The sequence below is a fragment of the Stegostoma tigrinum genome, chromosome 2 (genome assembly GCF_030684315.1).
Source record: "Stegostoma tigrinum isolate sSteTig4 chromosome 2, sSteTig4.hap1, whole genome shotgun sequence".
Classification (NCBI taxonomy): domain Eukaryota; kingdom Metazoa; phylum Chordata; class Chondrichthyes; order Orectolobiformes; family Stegostomatidae; genus Stegostoma; species Stegostoma tigrinum.
Genome location: NC_081355.1, coordinates 120,530,093 through 120,552,772, shown reverse-complemented (window position 1 = coordinate 120,552,772; position 22,680 = coordinate 120,530,093). Strand labels below are relative to the sequence as shown.

Here is a 22,680-nt window from a genome sequence, read left to right as displayed (position 1 = left end):
GTTGGAGGGAGAAAGCAAAAGCCAGGCAAAAACGGCGAGAGAAGCGTGCTGCCACAACAATCCCCCACCCACCACTTCCCATGACCATGTGTAACAGAGCCTGCTGTAGCCACACAGTCTGTTTAATCACCTACAGACTCGCCCTGACAGAGGGAGAGAGTTAGAGATAACAGGATGTAGAGCTGAATGAACACAGCAGGCCAAGCAGTACAGGAGCAGCAAGGCCAGATCCTTGTCTCCAAGGGACCAATGATCACGTCTATACACAGGATATTATTAAACTGGATAGAGTGTGGAAGAAACTTTCTTGGATGCTACCGGAGCTGGAAAGTTTGGTTATAAAAAGGGAAAAGTTGGATAGGCTGGGACTTTTCTCCTTGAATCATAGGAAACTGAAGGGTTACCTTGTAGTGGTCTATAAAATCATGAGGCAGATAAGATAGCTAGCTACAAAAACAAAGTTGCTAGAAAAGCTCAGCAGGTTTGGCAGCATTTGTGGAGGAGAAATCAGAGTTAACGTTTTGGGCCAGGTGACCTTTCCTCAGAACGGAAGTCACTGGACCCGAAACGTTAACTGTTTTCTCATCCACAGATGCTGGCAGACCTGCCGAGCTTTTCCAGCAACTTTGTTTTTGTTCCTGATTTACAGCATCCACAGTCCTTTTGGTTTTTATAAAGGTAGCTAGCTAACAGTTTTTCCCCCCCCATGGTAAATGAGTCTAAAACTAGACAGCATAAATAAGAGGGGAGATACACAAAAGGGTCCAGCGTGGCAATTTTTCTTGCCCCTCCACAGAGGGAGGCAAGTATCTGGAATGGACTGTCAGAGAAAGTGATGGAAGAAAGTACAATTTTGTCATTTAAGAAACCTTTAGGTAGGTACATAGATGGGATACGTACGGAGGGATAGGGACCAAACATAGGTAAATGGGACTGGTATGAACCGTGAAAACCTGGGCAGTTTGGGCTGATGGGCCTGTTTCCCATGCTGTAGACTTCAATGGTTCTATGATCTTATACTCCCAGTATGGCTCAACTCTGGTCTCTACCCACAATGTTCTCCTCCTCCCCAGTGAATGGCAACATAAAGACATTTGGGCACTTAGGATTCACAACAATATAGCTGACATTAGGTTCCCTCCAGCATGGTTGGATACAAACATTTTCCTCCAATGCTGATGAAACTATGACCATCTAACCTCCCATGACTCCAATTTCCTGAGACATGTTCTCAACATCACCACCTTACCTACTGCTACCAAACAATAGGATTTCACCTCCCATAAAAGAAAAACAGCCACATTGTAAAAATCCTCCAGAAACACATCAGAACCTGACCTAGTGCTACTAAACTCTAAGGTCTCCTTGAAAATTACACCCAGATACACCCCCAAAGTCTACCATAGCCAGCACGTTAAACAACAGCTTCAGGAGCCCAGGCATATTATCAGTGATCATATTATAAATTCCTCCAATTCACTTTTGTATTATGACTCGTGAAAAACCATACACTGGAATTAAATACACTGGAATTAAATACTTTCCGCACTGAGGCAAACATGGGCTCCATTTTTGCTCATTTTTAGTTCAAACAGTAGGCTTTTAATAGTGGGATTTCAAGAGTCTGGAGTCAGTACGCCCCTACTAGGGTGAAGGGAAAAACTGGCAGGTTTAGGAATCCTTAGCTGATGAGGGATATTGAGGGTCAGGGCAGGCAAAAGGCAGCAAACATTGGGTTTAAGCCATCGGGCTTAAGTGAATCCCTATATGACTATAAAATGTGTAGGAGCAGACTTCAAGAGGGAAATTAGAAGAGCAGAAAGAGGGTATGAGATGGATCTGACACAGATAAGGTTAAAGATAATCCCAAGAAGTCCTACAGCTTATATTAGGAGTAAAAGGATGGCTAGGGAGAGAATTGGTCCCCTTAAACATCAGCGCGGCTATTTGTGAAGATGCAGTAGATGGGGGAGATTTTTAGTGAATATTTCTCCTCTATATTTGCTGGAGGACAGAATTACAGATGCTTGGAAAATAAGGGAGACAAGCAGGGATGTTTTGGACTGCATACTATTTCCAGAGAGGTAGTGTTTGCAGCCTTAAACTGCATTAAGGTGGATAAATCCCCTGGGCCTGATTGAGTCCATCTTCAGACATTGTGGGAGGCTAGGGAAGAAATTGCAGAGGCCCTTGCAGAGATTTTTGCTTCATTTTTAGCCACTGGTGAAGTTCCACAAAACTGGAGGGTCACAAGCCAGGAAACTACAGGGCAGGGAGCCTGACAGCCACTGGAGGGAAGTTATTGGAGAGGATACTAAGGGACAGGATCAACCAACATCTGGATTGTCAAGGTCTGATTAGGGAGAGTCAGCATGGATTTGTGGGAGGGAAATCATGTCAGACAAATCAGTGTTTTTCGAAGAGGTAACCAAGAGGATTGGGGGGGCGGGGAGTAGGGCAGTGGATGTTGACTATATGGACTTTAGTGAGGCTTTTGACAAAGTCCCGCATGGCAGGCTGTCCATGAAGGCTAGATCACATGGGATCAAGGGAGAGCTAGCTAATTGGATTCACAATTGGCTCGATGGCAGGGAGCAGAGGGTTATGATTGAAGGTTGTCACTCGGACTAAAGGCCCATGATCATTGGTGTGTCATGGGAACCTTGCTGTTTGTTATTTACATAAATGATCTGGATGAGAATACACAAGGTATGATTACTAAGTCTGTGGATGATACAAAATTAGGAAGTATCATTGATAGCAAGGAAGGTTATCAAAAATTAGGATGGGGAAGTGGGTGGAGGATTGGCAACTGTAACTCAATACAGATAAGTGTGAGGTGTTGCACTTTGGAAAGTCAAACCAAGGTAGGACTTATACAGCCAATGCTAAGGCCATGAGGAGTGTTATCAAACATAGGAGCACAAGTACATAGTTCATTGAAAGCAACAGTGCAGGGAGATAGGGTGGTGAGGATGGCTTTTAGCCTTTGTTGGTCAAGGCATTGAGTATAGGAGCTTGGATGTTACGTTACAGTTGTATAAGTCATTGGTAAGGCCGCACTTGAAGTATCGTGTGCAAGGTTTTAGCAAAGATTTTTATTTCGAGTTAAAGGCGAGGCTGTTGACTTGCTCGCTGAACTGTCCTGTTCTCATTCAGAAGTTTCATCAGCACAACAGACCAGCCAGTATAAATTCCAAGCGGAGTAGAACAACATCACTTCATTGGAGGCCTCACTGATGTTACCTAGCATGGTTACAAAAGGTCTGACAAAAACAAGCCAGCTCAGGAAGCAAGTCAACAGCTTCAGTATTGTGTACAGTTTAGGTCACCCTGTTATAGGAAAGTCAGACAGTTAAACTGGAAAGTGTGCAGAGTATTTATGAGGATGTTCCTAGGACTAGTAGGCCTGAGTTATAGGGAGAGGTTAGCCATGATAGGGCTTCTTTCATTCTCCCACACTCCACAGAAGACTGACCTTATTGAGGTATTAAGGTCATGAGGGGCATAGATAGGACAAATAGTCTTTTCTCTCCCAGTGACGGGGAATTGAAAACTAGAAGGCATAGGTTTAAGGTGAGATGGCAAAGATTTAATGGCCTGAGGGGCAACTTCCTCACGCAGAGAGAGTGGTGTCTGAACAGAATGAGCTGCCAGAGAAAGTGGCTGAGGCAGGTACAATAGCAACATTTGGATAGGTGCATGGATGGGAAGGGTTGAGGGGATATAGGCCAAATGCAGGCAAATCAGCATGGACCAGTTTAGGCTGAAGGACCTGTTTCTGTGCTTTATTACTCTATGGCTCTATGTCACTGGGGGAGGAGGCACAAAAGCTTCACCAACAGCAAATCAAGGGCACACTTACACGTTACTCAAAAATAAAACCAAAATTATGAGATTTCCAAACACACAGAAAATGGCTCCAAAAACCTGCTTTTTAAGCAGTGAATTCACCTGTTTAATAATCCAGGGTGGTAAAACAGTGACATTGTGACTTTAAAAGCTTCTTGGCATAAACTAGCATTTGATACACTGAAGACACATCATAGGAAGTTCAGGAATAATATTAAATGTTTAATCCACATTCCAAATTAAGCAAAGTTCTTGTATCACAACTCTAACACACATTTGTATGTAACACCAAAAAGCTACTGGCTCATTAACACATACTTCAATTCAAATTTCTTCCACGACTAGGAGACAGGAAAATTAATGGCAATTTAGGCAAAAATATCTTAGCAAAAGGAAGGTGAACCATCAAAATCTACGGATTAAGGATTTTAAAAAAGGTTTTTCCACACACCTTTGTCCCACATCATTTTGTTAACTACAAACTCAAATGACATTTTCAACAAAAGAACAGTAAAAATACACATTCCAAAGTAACACAATTAACTCATTACAAAATTTGCATGCCTTTGATTGGGTTTGCCCATGGAGGTGCAATGGCTCAGCATTTCAACACCATTATTCTTAAGAACATTAATTGCAAACAATCAAATTTGAAACAAGTAATTCATAGGATGGACGTGTCTAAATAGAAATGCTTAATGCCAAGCTCTCGTTCCCTTTTGGCAAATCTGGCATGACCTTCTGTAAGAACGATCATTCCCACCATTACATTCAGAGGAGGAGTTATGCCAAACAGGAAGTATTTAAGTTTAGGCATTCAAATTATAAATAAGTTACAACCTACAGAAAGTGTATTCTACTCCAAGCTTAGATGTTGAATTGTATTTATCCTCAAGTTTTCGCAGTATCTGCATCTGTTTTAACAAATGTTTTCATAACAAGCCAGAACAGCACTTTCATTTTGGTGGTTTAATTTGAAAGCCACCTCCGAACCATTTTCGCCTCAGAACCACAAAAGCAACTGACTGTGCAAAAGCAGAGGTGTTTTTATGTAGAATTGCAAAACAGTGATTTACATACAGTTTTAATTATGCGGCTGTACTATTCCATGGCATCAAATCTTCAAAGAACAGAAAAAAAACATATTACATTACACAATTAAAATTTAAGAAATTTTCAGGGCTTTGTGGAGTTTTAATCCCAATCCTCAAACTCAACAGGATATGCTCAAATGTAAAATGAACTAAACATTTGAAAAATGTTGTTGTTTTAAGCTCATTAGCAAATAAATTCTCTTGTCAAATATAATGATAGACAGAAAATGTAAACCACACTGGATTATTTAGTGATATTTTAAACTTTTTAATTATGTGAAATAGAATAGCTGGCGGAAATTAAATTGGAAGCTAGTTTAGTTATGCTGAATAATTTCTTTATAAAGAAAAACTCAATCATGTTAAATAACAGATAAACTTAATGAAACTCACTCTTCCCATGGTTCTAACTATTTCAATTGGTATTGACAGTCTAGGGAACTACTTCAACTGGTCCACTAATCTTTCTGTATAAATGTCAAGATGCATTTGCAAGGAGAGGCAACGCAAAGACATCGGAAGTATGATGCACCAACACCTGTCACTATGTTAACACTTGCCTTTACAGAAAGCTCCTAATGCCTGCTCATGATTCAGTGAGAAGGTCCAACATCATTTAAAGCACCACCCTCAAAATACATCTGTCAAAACTGCTCTTTAGTAAATGGATGGTAAAGTGCGTTATTAGTTAAGCACATTGGTAGGAGCTCGTGTCCAACCCCACTTTCTGTAAAGCTAGACAAAAATACAGTTGTATGCACAACTTTGTCGGGTGAGAAATATGTACATGTATTAGAACAGATACAGACCATTTTGCAGTGTTAAGCTCAAGTCACATGAAATAATGTGTGAAGTCAAAGGTAGTGTGTGTCACCACATGCATTTATAGACTATTCCAGCAAACAGTTGGCGATTATAGTAAGCCTCATCTTGTGATCATACACATTGCTGTGCCCTGGAATGCAGAAGTAAATTGTTTTTTTCTGCAGTACACTAACCTCCTGAGGAATAAATACTTGCTCAAACCAAGATTTGAAATCCATTTTACACCCAGGTGAGCTAACCAGATTACTTTAAATCAGCAGTTGATTCAAGTTGGTGTCCAGTATCTGTTCCTCAGTGGAAGAGCAAAACACCTGCCACAGTTATGTCTCCTAATTTTAGGAGCTCAGATGTTCCACAGTCCTTTAGAACCAATGTTATAAATGTGCAAAGAGACGTCAGTAAGCATGAATAAGCTAAATTGCACCAGTGATCAGACTTTTTTTTAAAGAAAGAAAAGCAATAATAATGCTGATCGAAGGTGATCACAGACTAAGACACTGGGAAAATTCCCCTCGCTCTTCTTTGAGAAATTGACACGATGTTCATGTCAGCACAAAGTGGACAACTTAGGACTTAGAGTTAAAATTTCATCTGAAAGACAGCTCCTCTAACAGTGACACACCTAGTGCGTGTCAGTATAGACTTCTGTGCTTAATTCTTTGGAATGAGACTTGATTGTTCAGGCTTCTGGAAGACATGATCTAAGGCTTCCATCTTAACTAGTGTTAAGTTTAAAAGAATTGTTCTATGTTGTCCATTTATTTTAAAACTTGTTCATAGGGAGTAGAGAATACTAGCAAGGCCAGTGTCCATTGTAAGTCCAAGTCAGGACAGCGTATAGTTTCAAGGTGAACTTGAAGGTGATGATGTTCCCATGAATCTGCTCCCCTTGTTCTACTAGGTGGTGGGAGGTCAAAGTTTGGAAGGAGCGGTGGAAAGTTGTGTTGAAGGTGATTTCTGCAGTGCATTTTCTAACTAGCACACACTGCTGCTACTGTACCTCAAAGAGGTAGAAGGTGGTGGTGGTGGATTGAGGTATCAATGCTTCCTGTTGATATGCACAGTTCCAAAATAATGATTTACATACAGTTTTAATTAAACAAGTGTACTATTGCACTGAATCACACCCCAAAATCTTCAAACGAATAGAGGAAAACATTATTACATGATACAATTAAAACTCAAGAGCTTTAGGACTTTGTGGAAGAAACAGTTTGCTGTCTCCTGGATGCTTTCAAGCTCCTCGATTATTGTTGCAGCTGCACTCATGTGGACAAACAGAGTATTCTTTGACTCTGCTCACTTGTGCCTTGTAGTTGGCAGACAGGAATTAGGGAGGCAGATTGAGTGTATCTGGTTGCAGAAATCCTTGTCTCTGACCTGTTCCTTCTTGTAACCAGTGTATTTATATGACTGATCCAGTTCAGCTTCTGTTCAAATGGTAACTCCCAAGATACTGATAACGGGAGTTGCAGTGCTGCTAAGGCCAATGATAAGATTTTCTCTTGATGGAGATGGTCATTATCTGACACCTGCACAATGTGAATATTATTTGCTATTGGCCGTCCAATTCTGGATATTGCTGCATGTGGACGTGGGCAATTTCAGCATGAGAAGTAGTGAATAGTGCAGAAATTATGCGATCATCAGCAAACATCCCTACTTCTGACCGTATGAGGTTATCACCACCTGTGAAAGGGGGGGGGGGGGCCACCAGTGGCAGCAATGATGTGCCGGATGCTACTTCGTGCCAGCCCAGGATCTCCCCTTGAGCGAGGGGCAGATCCTTGACTGACTGCCCTAGTCTGAGCCAAAGTTCCAGGTCCATAGTTGAGCTTGGGCATCCGAAAGAGCAGAGGCATCGGTAAAAAGGTAGGAGGAGCATCAGATGGGGAACAGGAAGCTTCTCCCACTCCAACAAAAAATGACTTCCATCAGCACAGCATGGCAGTCTCATCCTGCTGCGTCTTCAGGGTATCCCACCATTCCTTATCTGGCTTTCCCGAAGCCCAGGAGATGTTAACTGAACTGTGATAAGCTGTTTTAATTTTACTTGTTTTTTATTATGTATGAATTCTGTCATTAATACAATACCCTGGAGCAGAGACTTGATAAATACAGTGAAAGGTTTTAGATGTGAAAGTACACGTGACAAAAAAAATTTCAATTCAATTCTATTCTATCAGCATGTTCTCCTCCAATTCACACATCATGTTTACCTGGAATTTTATCACCTATTCTTTCACCATCACCAGGCAAAAATTCTGAAACTTCCTTCATAACTTGACTGAAGACATCCCTAGGACTATGGCAATTCAAGACAGCTGTTCACCACCTTGTTCAGGCCAACTGGGGATGAGTAATGAATGCTAGGATAACCAGGTATGCCCACATCCCATTAAATCTCAAGAATGAGTTTTTTTTAAAAAGTCTATAAAAACTGGTTGCCCACTGCCTGCATAATAGTTGGAATACTTTTTAAAGTGTAGCCATCAGCCGTAGAGTGGTTGTAGACAGAGTTCATAAAAAGGTATAAAATAAACACAAAGCTTTCTTAATATTGGGCCTATTGCTCACAGTACAACAATACAATGTTCATTCAGTACCCCTAAAATAAAGATGTAAATTTCACATTATATAATATAAAATACCAACACTCAAAAAGGACAGTCTGCAGAGAGTGGTTGCAGGGCAGAGCAACAGAGTATAAAACTAACTGAGCTCGCAGATTAGTCTGCAGGAAGTGGTTGGAGGGTGGAGCAGCTATACAGAGCAAGTCTAAAACTAACGGAGCTTGGGCCACATTGTAACTGAGAAAAATCTGGAAGGACATCACACAGAAACTGTAACCAGATTGCCTGATAAGAAATCTCCACTAAATTTAAAAATGAACGAAGTAGCATTAATGAATTAATTAATTCATTATTAAAGTTATATAAATTAAAAAGTAATTAACCAAGTAGAAATGGCTGGGCAGGTGATGTGTTTTAGCTGTATGATGTGGAAGCTGGCTGATCCCATTGCGAACAGCAGTGACCACATTTGAAGCAAATGTTGGTTGCTCGAGTAACTTCAGCTCAGAGTTGTTAAGCTGGAATCTGATCTTCAAATGCTGCAACGCATCCAGGAGGGGGAGAAGTACCTGGACGCTTCGTTTCAGGAGGTGGTCACACCTGGTAGATTGAGTACTTCAAATTCAGTGATCAGGGACAGCGGAGTATGATTGCAAGTGAGGCAGATAGAGGGCGGGGGGGGGGGGGGGGGTGGGGGAGGGTGTAAATCCTGAATTCAGGAACTGAGGGGCCTCAGCTTTTGACCTTATCCAACAGGTAGAAGGTACTTGCTCCCTGTGAAGATGAGGAAAAGGGCACTAGGGAGGATGAGACAGCTAACCACTGCACCATGGTACAGCAGGCCATTCAAGAAGGGGTAGAAAAAAGTCAAGTGAAATGGTAGTTGTAGAGGACTATAATTACAAGCATTGATAGCATCCTTTGTAAGCAGGATCGAGTGCCCCACATGGTCTGTTGCCTGTCTGTTTTTCAGGGCAAGGGACATCTGACCGGCTTGAAAGGATACTGGAGCAGGAGGGTGAGGATCCAGTTGTTGTGGTCCACGTAGAGATAAACAACATAGGCAAGACTACAAAGGAGGACCTGTTCGGGGTTATCAAGCACTAGAAACAAAATTAAGGAACTGGGCCTCAAAGCTTTTAAACTCCAGATTATTACTACAGCCATGTGCAAGTTAGCTCAGAGATAAGAAAATTAGGGAAATAAACATGTGGCTAAAGGAATGGCGTGGCAAAAAAAAGAGAGGGATTCCATTTCATGGGGCATTGGCATCAGTTTTGGAACTGGAAGGATCTGTACCACTGGGATGGTCCCCACCTGAACTGTCTTCTGGCACCTCCCTCAAGACTAGGGAAGACTGAAAGATTATGGATAAAGCCTCTACAGTATCCACACTCAAAGCAAACTTCTGACATTATTCACTTCATCTTTTTGTAAAGGAGCCTCAAGGAAATTAAACAAATGTCCTCCTTTGTGCAATCCAAGAGCACAAAGTGCCTGTTCTAGAGTTAGATCCTAAACTCTAAAACAGAAGTTGCTAGAAAAGCTCAGCGAGCCTGGCAGCATCTTTGGAGAACAAAAAAAAATCGGAGTTAATGTTTCGGGTGAGGGTGGGTCACTGGACCCGAAACGTTAACTGATTTTCTCTTCACAGATGCTGCCTGACCTGCTGGGCTTTTCCAGCAACTTCTGTTTATAATTCCTGATTTACAGCATCCGTAGTTCTTTTGGTTCTTATTTAGATCCTATACACACAGGCCAAGAAAACTCATTTCTATTTCTGCAAATTTGGTTTGCTTAGTTTGAGAATTTAGGTCACTCCTTGATTGCTGTATTATCCTCATTATACATGCCCCTAATTTTCCGATAGTAACTGTGGCGTAGAACAGTATCAGTCAGGGATGGTTAAACAATACAAATCAGGTTTTCTGCCCCATTTTGGTCAGCAATCAAAATGATTCTACTACATAATTTACTGATCTGTGATCCTCTCTGCTGTCATTATCCCATTCTTAATCATTAAATCCACCCATCCTCCTTTTCCATTATGCCCATCTCTTCTAAAAGTTAGACATTCTAGAATATGTAATTCCCAAACTTGGTCACTTTGCTCTCAGTTCACACAAGAGACTATTAGACCAAATTGATTCATTTCTATCTATTCTACCAATTTATCTACACAGATACAATACCTTAAGACTGGACATTCTTTTCCAATTTTTCCTGACATGATCTTAGCTATCAATGCCCCACCACTTTTGTTGCACTTTTACTTTGCTGCTTTTGAATTTATCCTTTGCTAAATCTTCTTTTATTCCCTTGAATGATTTAAAGTTGTCAGCCCTGAGAGATAACAAGGGGATTGTGGCTGAGAGGCACAGATCTGCACATTTCTCTTTCTTCACTTTTAACTCTTTAGTCCATGAGTCTGGAGCACTGGTCAGTGAAGGGCAAGAAGACAACATGGCTTCAAGGCAGACATTGACAAATTCTTGATCTCAAGGAATCAAGGGCTACGGAGAGAGTGCAGGGAAGTGGAGTTGAAATGCCCATCAGCCATGATTTAAATGGTGGAGTGGACTTCATGGGCCGAATGGCCTCACTTCCACTCCTACGTCTTATGGTCTTATGGGGGCATTGATCAGAAAAGTTAGAGGAAATTAAGGAGACACCCACTCTTGCCTCAAGAGGAGGAATTGGGCCCATCAAAAAAGGGAAAAAAAAAACCAAGCCCGATTATAAATCCTAGAGAGGACAATAAAGAGTTACGCGTCACATGTTTGATTCTTTTTCCTATGTCTTGTAACTGGGCAACATGAATTCCCAAAGCACGAGGAACAGGAAAACTTAACCTGCTGAGCGACACACCACATTCTCTTTCAAGACTTGATAACACCACTAAAAGCTAATATTGAAAGCCTAATAGTTTTCCTATTCCATGCCAACAACTTCCTACCTCCATGCTGTCTCCCTGCTGCCCTCCCCCACCACACACACACCCCTGTTCATTGTAGGAGACAGCTCTGAGCTAGCCGCATCAGTGTCATGTGCTACTCACACATAAATAAATGGTGACAGAGATGGGATACCGGCCTCTGTGGAGTTATTTCACTTTCATAATGAGGTGACCGTGCATAATTGTTATAGAAATGAAAAAGAAGTTGAGATTTTCTGGACATCATTCCAAGTTTTTCATCTAGCTTAAATCTGAACACTTAAGATACTCATGCCTACAGGTAGAGTGAACCAGTTACTTAACACATTACAGAAGATCCACTTTGTTAGCATAAAGCTGTCACTTAAAATAACAGACATTTGGTGAAATATTACAACAGCAGTATTGGTCTTTATGCCTGGTAATTCATACAATAACATATATGTTAATACATATTTCAGAAGAATTGTTGTTTTAGAAGATGCTACTGTTGATGATAGTTCCCCAGAGCTGAGGTGCCTGATGTAGGTTTTCCAATTCTCCACAGCATGTACTAGTATGGGAATTGCTACTACCTGGTAACCATGACCCTAGTCTTGGGTTTTAAATACATTCTTCTGCAGTTGGTCAAAGGCTGAACTGGCCCTTTGGAGATGATAATGCATTATCAATTTATCTGCTTTCAAGGGGAAAACTCCTAAAGTATGGAAATTGGTTCACACTTTCTAGAATCTCATTTTAGTTCTTAAAAATCGATGGAAGACATATTGAGCTGTAGGAACTGGTTTGTAAAGGGCCTTTTGCAAAAGGAAAGCATTGTGGCTTGTATGTCAAGTGGAAGTTAGCTAAATATAGGGAGGAAAATCCAAAAGTTCTCATGATTGACAGGGTAAAAGGCTTTCTTAAGGTTGATAAGCAAATACAGTAGTTCATACAATTCCTTACATTGTATTTGAATTTACAGTGCAATCACATCACTGTCATCTCTTGAATGGCAAAATCTGCACTGCAACTCTGGAAAGACCTCTTCAGCCAATTTGAGAAGGCAGTGGAGAGGAGTCTTTCCAACGATCTTCCCTCAACAGACAGCAGGGTGATCCCTTTGTTGTTACCACAATCAGAATTATCTCTCTTCTTGAAGATAATCACAATCACAGCACCCCAACATCCCCTGGCATAAGCTCCTTTCCCCAGATGAGGAGCATGAGGTTGTGTAGCCTCACCCTGAGCATACCTCTGCCATGTTTCAGCACTTTGACTATACCAATGGACGCCTAGTCAAACTCCTGTTTCCGCCTCCCTAAATTTGAAGTCAATGAGATAATATGTTGAGGCTTTTTGACCTGCATTCAAATAGGATGCAAGAAACAAACTTGGGAACGAAGGGGGCAGCATTTTATCCATAGAATCCCTACAATGTGGAAGCAGGCCATTCAGCCCATTGAGTCCACACAACCTCTGAAGAGCATCCCATCCAGACCCACCTCCCTCTACTGTATTCCTGTAGCCCTACATTTCCCATGGCTAACCCATACATCCCTACGTACTATCGGGAAATTTAGCATGGCCAATCTACCTAACCTGTACAACTTTGGACTGTGGGAGAAGAATGTTACACCCAGAGGGAACACACACTGACAGAGAGGATGCATAAATACCACACAGGCATTGTCGCCCAAAGCTGGAATTAAACACAGGTCCTTGGCACAATGACACCATTGCTAACCAGTGAGCCACCATGCCGCCCCAATATATAACATGAGAAATCCAAGTTGATTAGTTGGGCAATCATTGAATAAAGATTCAACAGGAACAGTTAAAAGTTAATTCAACTCTCAGGCCAGACAGGTTTGGACAGGGTATTATCATGGGAGGAGGCAGACATTCACTGTTTCTGGTTGGTGGTTTCTCTAAACTACACGAGAGACACTGGCATTAGCACCTAAGATTTTGTGCATCCCTGATTATGATTCCAAAGTAAAAAGAATTACAAGATCTTCTGTTGGCCACATGTATCATTTTGAGCACCTACATGATAGCAGTGAGCAAAAGAAAATTGAATTTACATAATACCTTTCATACCCCAAATTCTGAAAGCACTTCCGGACCACTCATTATCCAGGAAGAGGGGTCAGGCAGAGCTTTTCCCATCATAACAAAACAAAATTCACTGGCGAACTCAGAGTACACTATAAATAAGTTGTGTATTTGTGTAGAAAAGTAACATTGATAGAGGGACATGATTATGTTGATCATAAAGAACTGGCTTTTTCCACAAGAATTCTTTCATTACCAAGGTTGGAAGCCTTATTTTGTCACAATTTAGATGCAGACAGAAATTCAAACCATTTTGGGAAAACACTAATTAAAATTGTCTGGGATTCTTAGCAAGCATGCCTTTATTTGAGAAAAGCAACAATTTTTTTCCAGAGACCGTAAGAACTGCAGACGTTGGAGTCAGAGATAACACTGTGGAGCTGAAGGGGCACAGCAGGCCAGGTAGTATCAGAGCAGGAAAGTTGACGTTTCAGGTTGGGATCCTTCAGAAAATTCTGAAGAATTGCCCCGCTCTGAAATGCCAACTTTCCTGCTCCTCTAATGCTGCCTGGCCCTCTCTGTTCCTCCAGCTCAACAGTCTTATCTCAATTTCTTCCCCCCAAGTATCATGAAATTAAAGTAATATGTCTGTGAAACATTTTGGCAAATCTATTCAATTGGTTGAATGTTAGGCTAGCTTTATTTCAAAGTCTTCAATTTGTTTTTAAATAAAAGCACATCACAATTCAACTCCGCTGCCAGATGAGATGGTTGCAAAGGATGCAAATCAAATGCTAAAATCCAAACCTATGTTGATCAATATTAGAGTTCCAATCCTCTGTGAAAACACCTGTTTGATGCATTTAAAAACATACAAAAATTTTTAAAGAAACTTTCATAAGTTTGCACCAATTAATTTTAATGTACAGCCTTTATTTTGGAGCACAAAATTAATATTGCTGATAACAGGTACACGTTGAAGATGTGGATGTTAGATTTATCAGGACAAAAGGAAAGAACAAATCAAATTTCACATAATTAAAATAGGAGAAAAAAGGTTGCTGCTTGGTTGGCAAGTCAACTGTGCCTCCATGACACTGCCTTAGTGAAAGCAAATGGGAGAACCATAGGCCTCCCAAGGGCCAAAGAATTTCAAAACAAGTGCAAGACTTGAAGATATTCATTTTCTTTGCAGAGAATAGGCTCACGTATATGTGGTGTGAAAGCAAAATACCACAAATGCTGGAGATCTGAAATAAAAATATCAATTTTTAATTGTTTCAGATCTCCATAAACTGAGGTTTTCTGTTATATTGTTAGGTTGTATGTGAAGGAAATGAGAGGTTACTCACTTTGGTGGGAGGAATACAGGTATAGACTATTTTCTAAAATGGGAAAGGCTTCATAACTCTGAAGCACATTGGGACTTGGGAGTCCAAGTTCAGGATTCTCTTCAGGCAAGTTCAGTTGGCAGTTAGGAAGGCAAATGCAGTGCTAACAATCATTTCAAGAGGACTTGAAAATACAAGCACAGAGATCTAGTGCAGAGACTGAATAAGGCTTTGGTCAGAGAAGCTTTGGGCCCTGTATCCAAGGACAGATGTGCTGGCATTGGAGGGGGTCCAGAGGAGGTTTTACACAAAGGATACCAGGGACAAAAGGCTTGTTTTACGAGGAGTGCTTTCAGACTTTGAGTGTGTAATTGATGGAATTTAGAAGGATGAAGGGAGAATCTCAGAGGCATAGAATACTGATAGACCTGGATAGCATGGGCACAAAGATGATGTTTCCACTCATGAGAGAGACTAGATCCAGAGGGCACAGCTTTTGAGTGAAGGTATGAGCCTTTAGAACTGACTTGAGAAGGTATCTTTTCAAGCAGGAGGGTAATTAATCTGTGGAATTCATGGCCTTCATAGCCCTCTGTGGCAAAGTCATTGAGCATATTTAAAATGAATAGATCACATCTTGTTTGGTAGGGGTTACAGGGAAAAGGCAGGAGAATGAGAGTGACATGAATGAGGCTCAGTGGTTAGCACTGCTGCCTCAGTGCCAGGGACCAAGGTTCAATTCTACCCTCTGGAGACTTTCTCCACACGCCTACGTGAGATTCTTGTGGATGCTCTGATTTCCTCCCACAGTCCAAAGATGGGAAGGTTAGGTGGGTAATTTAGCATGGCCAATCCATAGCGTCACAGGATGTGTTGGTTAGTTGGATTAACCATAGGAAATGCAGGGTCAGAGATGGGGCAAGGGCTGGTTCTGTATAAGATGTTCCTCAAAGTCAGTGCGGACTTGTTAGACTGAAAGGCCTGTTTCTGCACTGTAGGGTTTGTATGGGATGGGTTGAAACAGATCAAAATCGTAATCAATTTACAGTGAAGAGACTCAATGGGCTAAATGACCCAATTCTGCTCATATCTTTTATGGTCTTATTGCACTTTGGTCTGGTTGAGTAGGAACTGTACTCTGCTCATTATGAGCAAAGGAACATGCTGCATGATTCATCAGCTTCAGCTGATAGTTGGGACAGATGGCTTCCATACCTTGAACCATATTGGAACAAATTAATATGTGACATTACTCATTGGTGTGGTAGGCAGATGTATTTTTAGACTGAAGGCAGCTTCCTGCTAGGGAAAACACCACTTGTGTAACTATTGCACAGTAGCAATATGAAACAGCTTCTTTAATCTATGATTCAAACTTTTAAGACACTTTGTTGCTCCAGTGTAAATTGAAGAAAGAATGGGTACATTTCAGGTCCAAAAAGTAATTAAATGATTGAGTGATAAATGCTTACGCCATACTTCTACATTTAATATCACACCACACTCAAATTTCAGTTCCTTCACATCTTTGATGCAATCAGCAGTCTAAGTATATACTAATACGTCAGCGAGACACCGAGGTCTATATTTCTCTCAAGTTCAAAACACTTGTTTTCAAAGTGGAGTCCAAACGGAGAGAAAGTGATTGCTTGAATGCTTATTTGCATCTACAATGTCATAAATTAATTATAAGCTTCATTAGTCATTTGTACAAAATGTCAAATCTTTAATACAAACACTGGCCATTAGCTTTGAAACAAGTTTGACAATTAAAATGGAATACATAACTATGCCAAAACAGATGAAATGTGAAAGAGATTCAAATTACTGCCAATAGCTGGGAAGTTGAAGTTTTGGAAACCGACAGTGCCACAGAATGGGGAAGGGGTGGTGGGGGTTTTGGCAAAAAATTGTGTTTGTCTGAGGGCAGCAAATTCTGGCAAAAGCTGTGTAAAGACAACCAGAAAATTAAAAGAAACTGGTCTAGGACTATACTGCATTGAAATGACGGCTACGTTATAATACACTGTGAGATGACTCTAAAGTACATTAATTATCAGGAAGTTCTAGTAAGCTCACTCAAATTTTCATATGTCCTCAAACAAGAATGTAACCATGATGTAAGCAAGCAACTGTTATCAAAATATGAACATACAAAAAGTCTCATCGCTTTGAAAAGTGTCACATGACGACATCTTCAAAACTATACAAAACAAGATTAGCTTCAAGTATGAGGACAAAGATGAGGAGCCTGCCATAACCCACTGGAGATAAAGCTATATGGATTCAAAATCCTGCAAGTTTATTTTTTTCAATTTATTTTCAAAATCACTAATAGCCTCAGGTAAATTCTAGGTCATTGTCATTTGCTGTGTTAAGGACCAGACCAAACCTCCTTAAAAGTATGTTAAGATGACAGCCTGGACCCTAACTTTATCTTACTTTAAAAGGTAAGTGCAAGGCATTGCAGTTCAGATTCAACTCGATTGCAGAAACTACTTGTCTTTAAGTAAAACATTATTTTTACACTACCATTAAAATACTGATAAAATAAAAAGAATTGGCTTATCTACAACTCTGCTGAAACGCTTAAATATATATTAACTACTGCTAATGAACTGGTCTAACGTAGTAACATGTCAAACACAACCCTGGCAAAGGCAAATGGGGTGGGTGGGCCAGAAGAACTGCAGCAAAGAAAATTTCTTTGCAGACTAAATACATGACAATCTACATCATATTGATTCCTGGATTTTGAGGGCAAAAAAGGGAAATCTAAAAACTCAAATTGCAAAAACTCAAAAGAAGTTATATTTTCATATCAACTGGTATTTCATCCAAACATTATTATCAAAGAACCTGCTATCAGTTCAGCAAAAGAAAAGCCCAAAAGACCAAATCTATCTGAGGCTCTTGCAGATATACATTGTCTCACACTTCAAAATATTCAATAAATTAAGTTAGGTGTACGTACATCTTTGTGAGCACCCTAAAACATCAAACCGAAGGGCTTCACTAAACAGAAGAACGGAAAAATAAACTACATCCACCCCACTTCCTAAAATCCACTTATCCACTGTTACTGCTTATTTCGCTGTTCGTATTTTAGATTTTAGACACAGAACAATTCTGAAATGTTCTGAAATGATCAGCGAGACACAGGGGGTGGGGAAAGAGCGGGAGAGATGGACAGAGAGCGAAAACATTTTCTTGCTCTATCTACAATTGCTAGCTATAGTGGGAGGATTTGACAGTTGAAGATCAACAATTATCTGAATTTTAGAATAAGTTGCTGCAGATTTCTTGCTTCTTACTGCACCAAAAAAAGAGACTCAGAACCAAACTGTTCAAATGTAAAATCTTGGATCAAAACATTGCAGCTTACTGCTTGACGATCCCTTGTTCGAATCTCTAACAGTTTCTTCCTCCCCCATTTACTCCTTTATTTTAATCTCCGCGGTGATGGTGATTCATGCCGAAAACGGTTTTACAAGTATTGACAACTGTTCCGCTCCTTTCCAAAATAAACATCTTTCCAGTGTGAACTCATACGCTAAAAGGTCATAAATGCACACCACCCACTCCAGCAGTGGTCACTGGCTACACATCAAAAAGGAATGGCAGAGCTGATATTTCCCCCTCCAAAGCACAGGGTCAGAGAAGTCATTTGTATCAAGTCATCTGTTGCAACACAAAAAAAGCTAACTTAGAACAGACCAGAGTTCAATGCTCGGACATTTTGGCTTGTATGGCTTTATACTGCATTACTCATCAGCCCTCAAGGAAACATTCGATAAAAGTTTTAAAATACTTTCTTCACATGACCTACATCACAAAAACTTACCCCTTTTCAGCTTAAATATAATTCCCATAATTTTGATGAGTGTATGCAGGGTTCTAATACATAGGAACATAAATAAAATCAGATTGATGTAGTAAACTTATTCACTAGCACTCAAAGTTAAGCTGATTAATTTGTTATTTAAATCTGCGGCAATTTAATGAATCCACACTCCATGTGCTCTCTGCCTGCCTGAAATGCAGGATTGGAAATTTGGGCACATGCTTACCATGGTTTTTCCATCTATTAATACTAATACAAAAGCTCTGCTCCAGGTGTAACACACGTAAAGTAACCCCCCCCCCCGAGTTTGTACTGTTATGGTAACAAAGCTATGATCAGTAAAAATAGCTTAAAAAGTACAGAACAATTTTGCTATAAAAAAGACAAAAGACAATACAAAAAGATTGCAGAAGAAAACAGATGGAATTGTCTCCCAAGACCAATAGATTCATAGCACTACTTAAGTCAGTGGGTTGAACCATTCAAAAGAAGGTATTTTTCAGGACAGGCAGTACCAGACTAATTGCAACGAGCCAAGATTCCCAAAACCAGACAAAAAGTTTGGTATTGGCTAAGCTTTGATTATAGTCTTTTACGAAATTACAGAATTGAACAGGAAACTATTTAGCACTTTGGAATGAGAGAGAGAGAGAGAGCAGGTTTAAAGTGGCAAGATAAGTAGGGTTGAGGTACTAGTACAAAGAAGATTTCGTCAAACAGCAATAACAATGATGCATGCCACTTTGCACTACTCCATTAAATAAGAAACCACAGGATGCAACTGAAAATACATTTATTAAATTCCAATAAAAATTGTGCTAAACAAGTTGATTTGGGGAGAGGAAGCATTTTAATAGATTCATAAATGTATTTAGAATGTACAGTGCAGAAACCAGCTAGCCATTTTTCTGAAGGAGGGTCTAGGCCCGAAACATCAGCGTTCCTGCTCCTCTGATGCTGCTTGGCCTGCTGTGTTCATCTAGCTCCAAACCCTGTTATCTCAGATTCTCCAGCATCTGCAGTTCCTACTATCTCAGCCATTCAGTGCAACTGTTTATGCCAGTATTCACACTTCACTTAGCCCCAGCAGTTCTAGAGGCAAAATCTACCATTCTTTTTTTATGTGTATATATCTTGTTTTAGTATAAATCAATATGCTATTCATCCCAACGCCTTTTGACAGTGAGTTCCATATTCCAGTCAGTCTTTGGGCAAATAGTTTCTTTTCAGTTCTTTAATGCATTTATTCATTGCTAACTTATTATTTATGCCACCCACACAGACCTCATAGCACAGGCTTCCAAATTCAAGCCCTCTAGACATAAGCCCCAGTACTTTGTTTGCATTTTTTGGGCTCATAACTGAGCAAGATGGATTAATAAAGTTTACATTTGATCCTCTGAATCCCTTTTACTCAGCGTAGATAGAAAAGTTGTCAAAAAAGGACAGACAGAGGTAAATTGGAACAATAAACAAAATGTTCTTGTGGATACATGGCTGAGGTATGAAATGGGATTTTTAACCTAATGCAAAACAAGAGGCAGTAGTCTCACTGGGTTAAAGGCAAAAATAGATGGAGAAGACACTTAATTCTCGTTGAATAGGGGGTGGCTGCTGAGGATTGTAGAACTGTATTGTCACACCAACTATAAATAATAGTTAAGACAGACAAATCCAGCAGCTATAGAGGAGAAGGCCAGCCATCCTTGATACAGAAATGCAGAAATAATCCAGAACAAAATTAATTGGCACTTGAAAAAGCATGAGCCAATAAAAGCATGGATTTTTAAAAGACAAATATCATAGTTGATTAATTTAAATATTCTTTGAAAAGGATGGAATGAAGTCAATCAATGGCAGAACTATTTCTACAAAACCAAATTACTTCAATTGTCATAAATCTGTAACAAAAGCATAAAAGGGAGATAGCATTCTGGTGCTAATGATAACGTCACTGAAGGTGAGGCATGGTTTCAGACACCACCATTGAATTGAGGGTGCTGGTGGTGCAGTGGTAGCATTCCCTACCTCTGTGTCAGAAGGTCCGAGTTCAAGTCCCAGCTACACAGCAAGTGTATAATAACATGTGCCAACAGATTGATTAGAATAACAATAATCCCAGAATTGTTACAGTGCATGGGGAGGACATTTAGCCCATCATGCCTGCACCAGCTGTTCAAACAAATATCATAATCTCCCACTTTTTCCCCTACATCCTTGCACATAGAAAATGGTAGAAACAGTCGGTCGGGCAGTGAAGTGAACTGAGAAACAGAAATTGATATTCTTGGTCAAAAAGACTTCTTATTGGAATTATATCCACACAGTTAATCTTTTGCATTTTGGCTTCCAATCAATTGAAAAGTTCAAACCCACAGTAGTGGAGGCTGAGTGGCTAAGATACAGTGCACAGAAGTACTTCTAGGGGTTGAAGTTATGACCACTCAATGACTGGAACAATTTTCTGGATCTTTTGTGGAACATTAACTGTAGCAACATTTATTGCCCATCATGACAGCCATTTAGATGAAGATGGGAGCTGACTTCTTGAACAATTGCAATCCTGTTGGTGTAGGAACAGCCACAGCACTGTCAGAAAGGGAGTTCCAGGATTTTGACCAAGCAAAAGCAAAGGAATGGGAACATAGATGGAGGGCCAAATCATGTAAAACTAGTGTGTTCTGGATGGCATTGAGTTTCTTGAGCGCTACTGCAGCTGCACCAGACGAGTGGGGAGGTCCATCATACATTCCTGTCTTGTAACTTCTGTATGGTGGATAGGCACAGGGGAGGCAGGGTCCTCGTTGCAGAATTTCCAGCCTTTGACTAGCTGTTGCAACCACAGTATTCACTGGGCCAAACAAGTTCAATCACTGGCCAATGGTTATCACTAGGATGTTGATTGGGGACTTTACCATTGGATATGCAGAGGATAATAACAGACTTCAGGAAACACACTGATTGGTGAAATGAGGAACCCCTGAGCAGATAAATTTCACATAGGGAAGGCGGCAGTGGTATTTAAATTAAATGCTGAATTTTTAAAAAGGGAGTACAAGAGGAGAGGAAGCTTCTAATTGTACACAGGTATGGTTAGATCCTGTTGTCAGAACTGTTCTGTCTCAGTGACAATTTCAGTATTCCTTTAATGGACCTGTTCACAATGTCACCGTTATCACACGTGACTTGAGGGTATAAAAGTTCAAGCTCCATCTTAGGTCAGATCACTTGATGCAAGATACGCTACTGAAACTCTACTACCCTGTTGTAACATAATAACTTAAAATTAGATTAGACGCTTGTATCTGAAGAACATTTGTACATTACAGCTGTAATGTGTCTAATGGATTTTTCAATACCATGATAATCACACTCCGTTTCTTATGTTACTGAAGATACACCAACCCTTCAAAAGTTCTAATGCTACTGGATATACAGAGGACAGTAGGAGACTTCAGGGAGAACACAGGTGAACCAGTGAAATGGGAAAACACCAGGCAGATAAAACAGCATGTAAAGAAGAGTGCAGTGGTATTTTTAGTAGGAAGATAAGGATTCAAATGTTTCAAATTAAACATTATACATTTGAAAAAGGGACTCAAGAACAAAGGAATGCTTTACTTAAGCATTAAGGTGACATGTTTTCAAGGTTACTTAAAAAAGAATTTGGGATCCTTACCTTTAATAAGAATGAGGAAAGTGAAAAAGCAACGTTAGTCCATAGCTGGAATAATGTCTTCCTTTCTAAGCAGCAGGTTCAAAGGAGAATGTCAAAGTATTATAAAATTGTGAAAAAGGCTTACTTGATTGTTACCAGACATGAGGGTGTACTGTAGAACAGTTAAGGAGATTTGACAAAGATCTTCAAAAGCACTTTGATAGTTTTGTTTTAATCTACTTTCTTCAGGAGAAGGATGTTTGGTAACCTGAGGACAAAGGATCAAGATGATTGACAAAAAGAACCAGAATCTAAATTATACAGGTAATTGCTTGGCCACTGCACTTCTCAGCTCATTCAGTCAGAACAAGATTCAGTGACTATTTTAACTAATTTATTTTAAGAGTTGTCTTTGACATATAATCTATGACAATGCCTGTATTAAGTGTCATTAAGTGGCTGCAACAGCTTTGGGACTCCCTGGGGAGTTACAGCAGTACAAAAACACAAATTCTCTCATTCACACATCAT

At 40.1% G+C, this 22,680-nt stretch overlaps 1 protein-coding gene across 16 annotated transcripts in view; it reads right to left on the bottom strand.

Annotated features, from left to right (window-relative positions):
* LOC125462689 (sickle tail protein-like) overlaps positions 1 to 22,680 on the bottom strand; it is a 614,365-nt gene that overhangs the window by 93,474 nt on the left and 498,211 nt on the right. The window contains exon 1 of one of the 16 annotated variants that reach the window (XM_048553041.2): positions 18,033 to 18,123. The exons of the other annotated variants lie outside the window; for them this stretch is intronic. The gene's annotated coding sequence lies outside the window, so the exon portion shown is untranslated. Of the gene's footprint in view, positions 1 to 18,032; positions 18,124 to 22,680 lie in introns of those variants that run through there. 16 annotated transcript variants of the gene reach the window in all.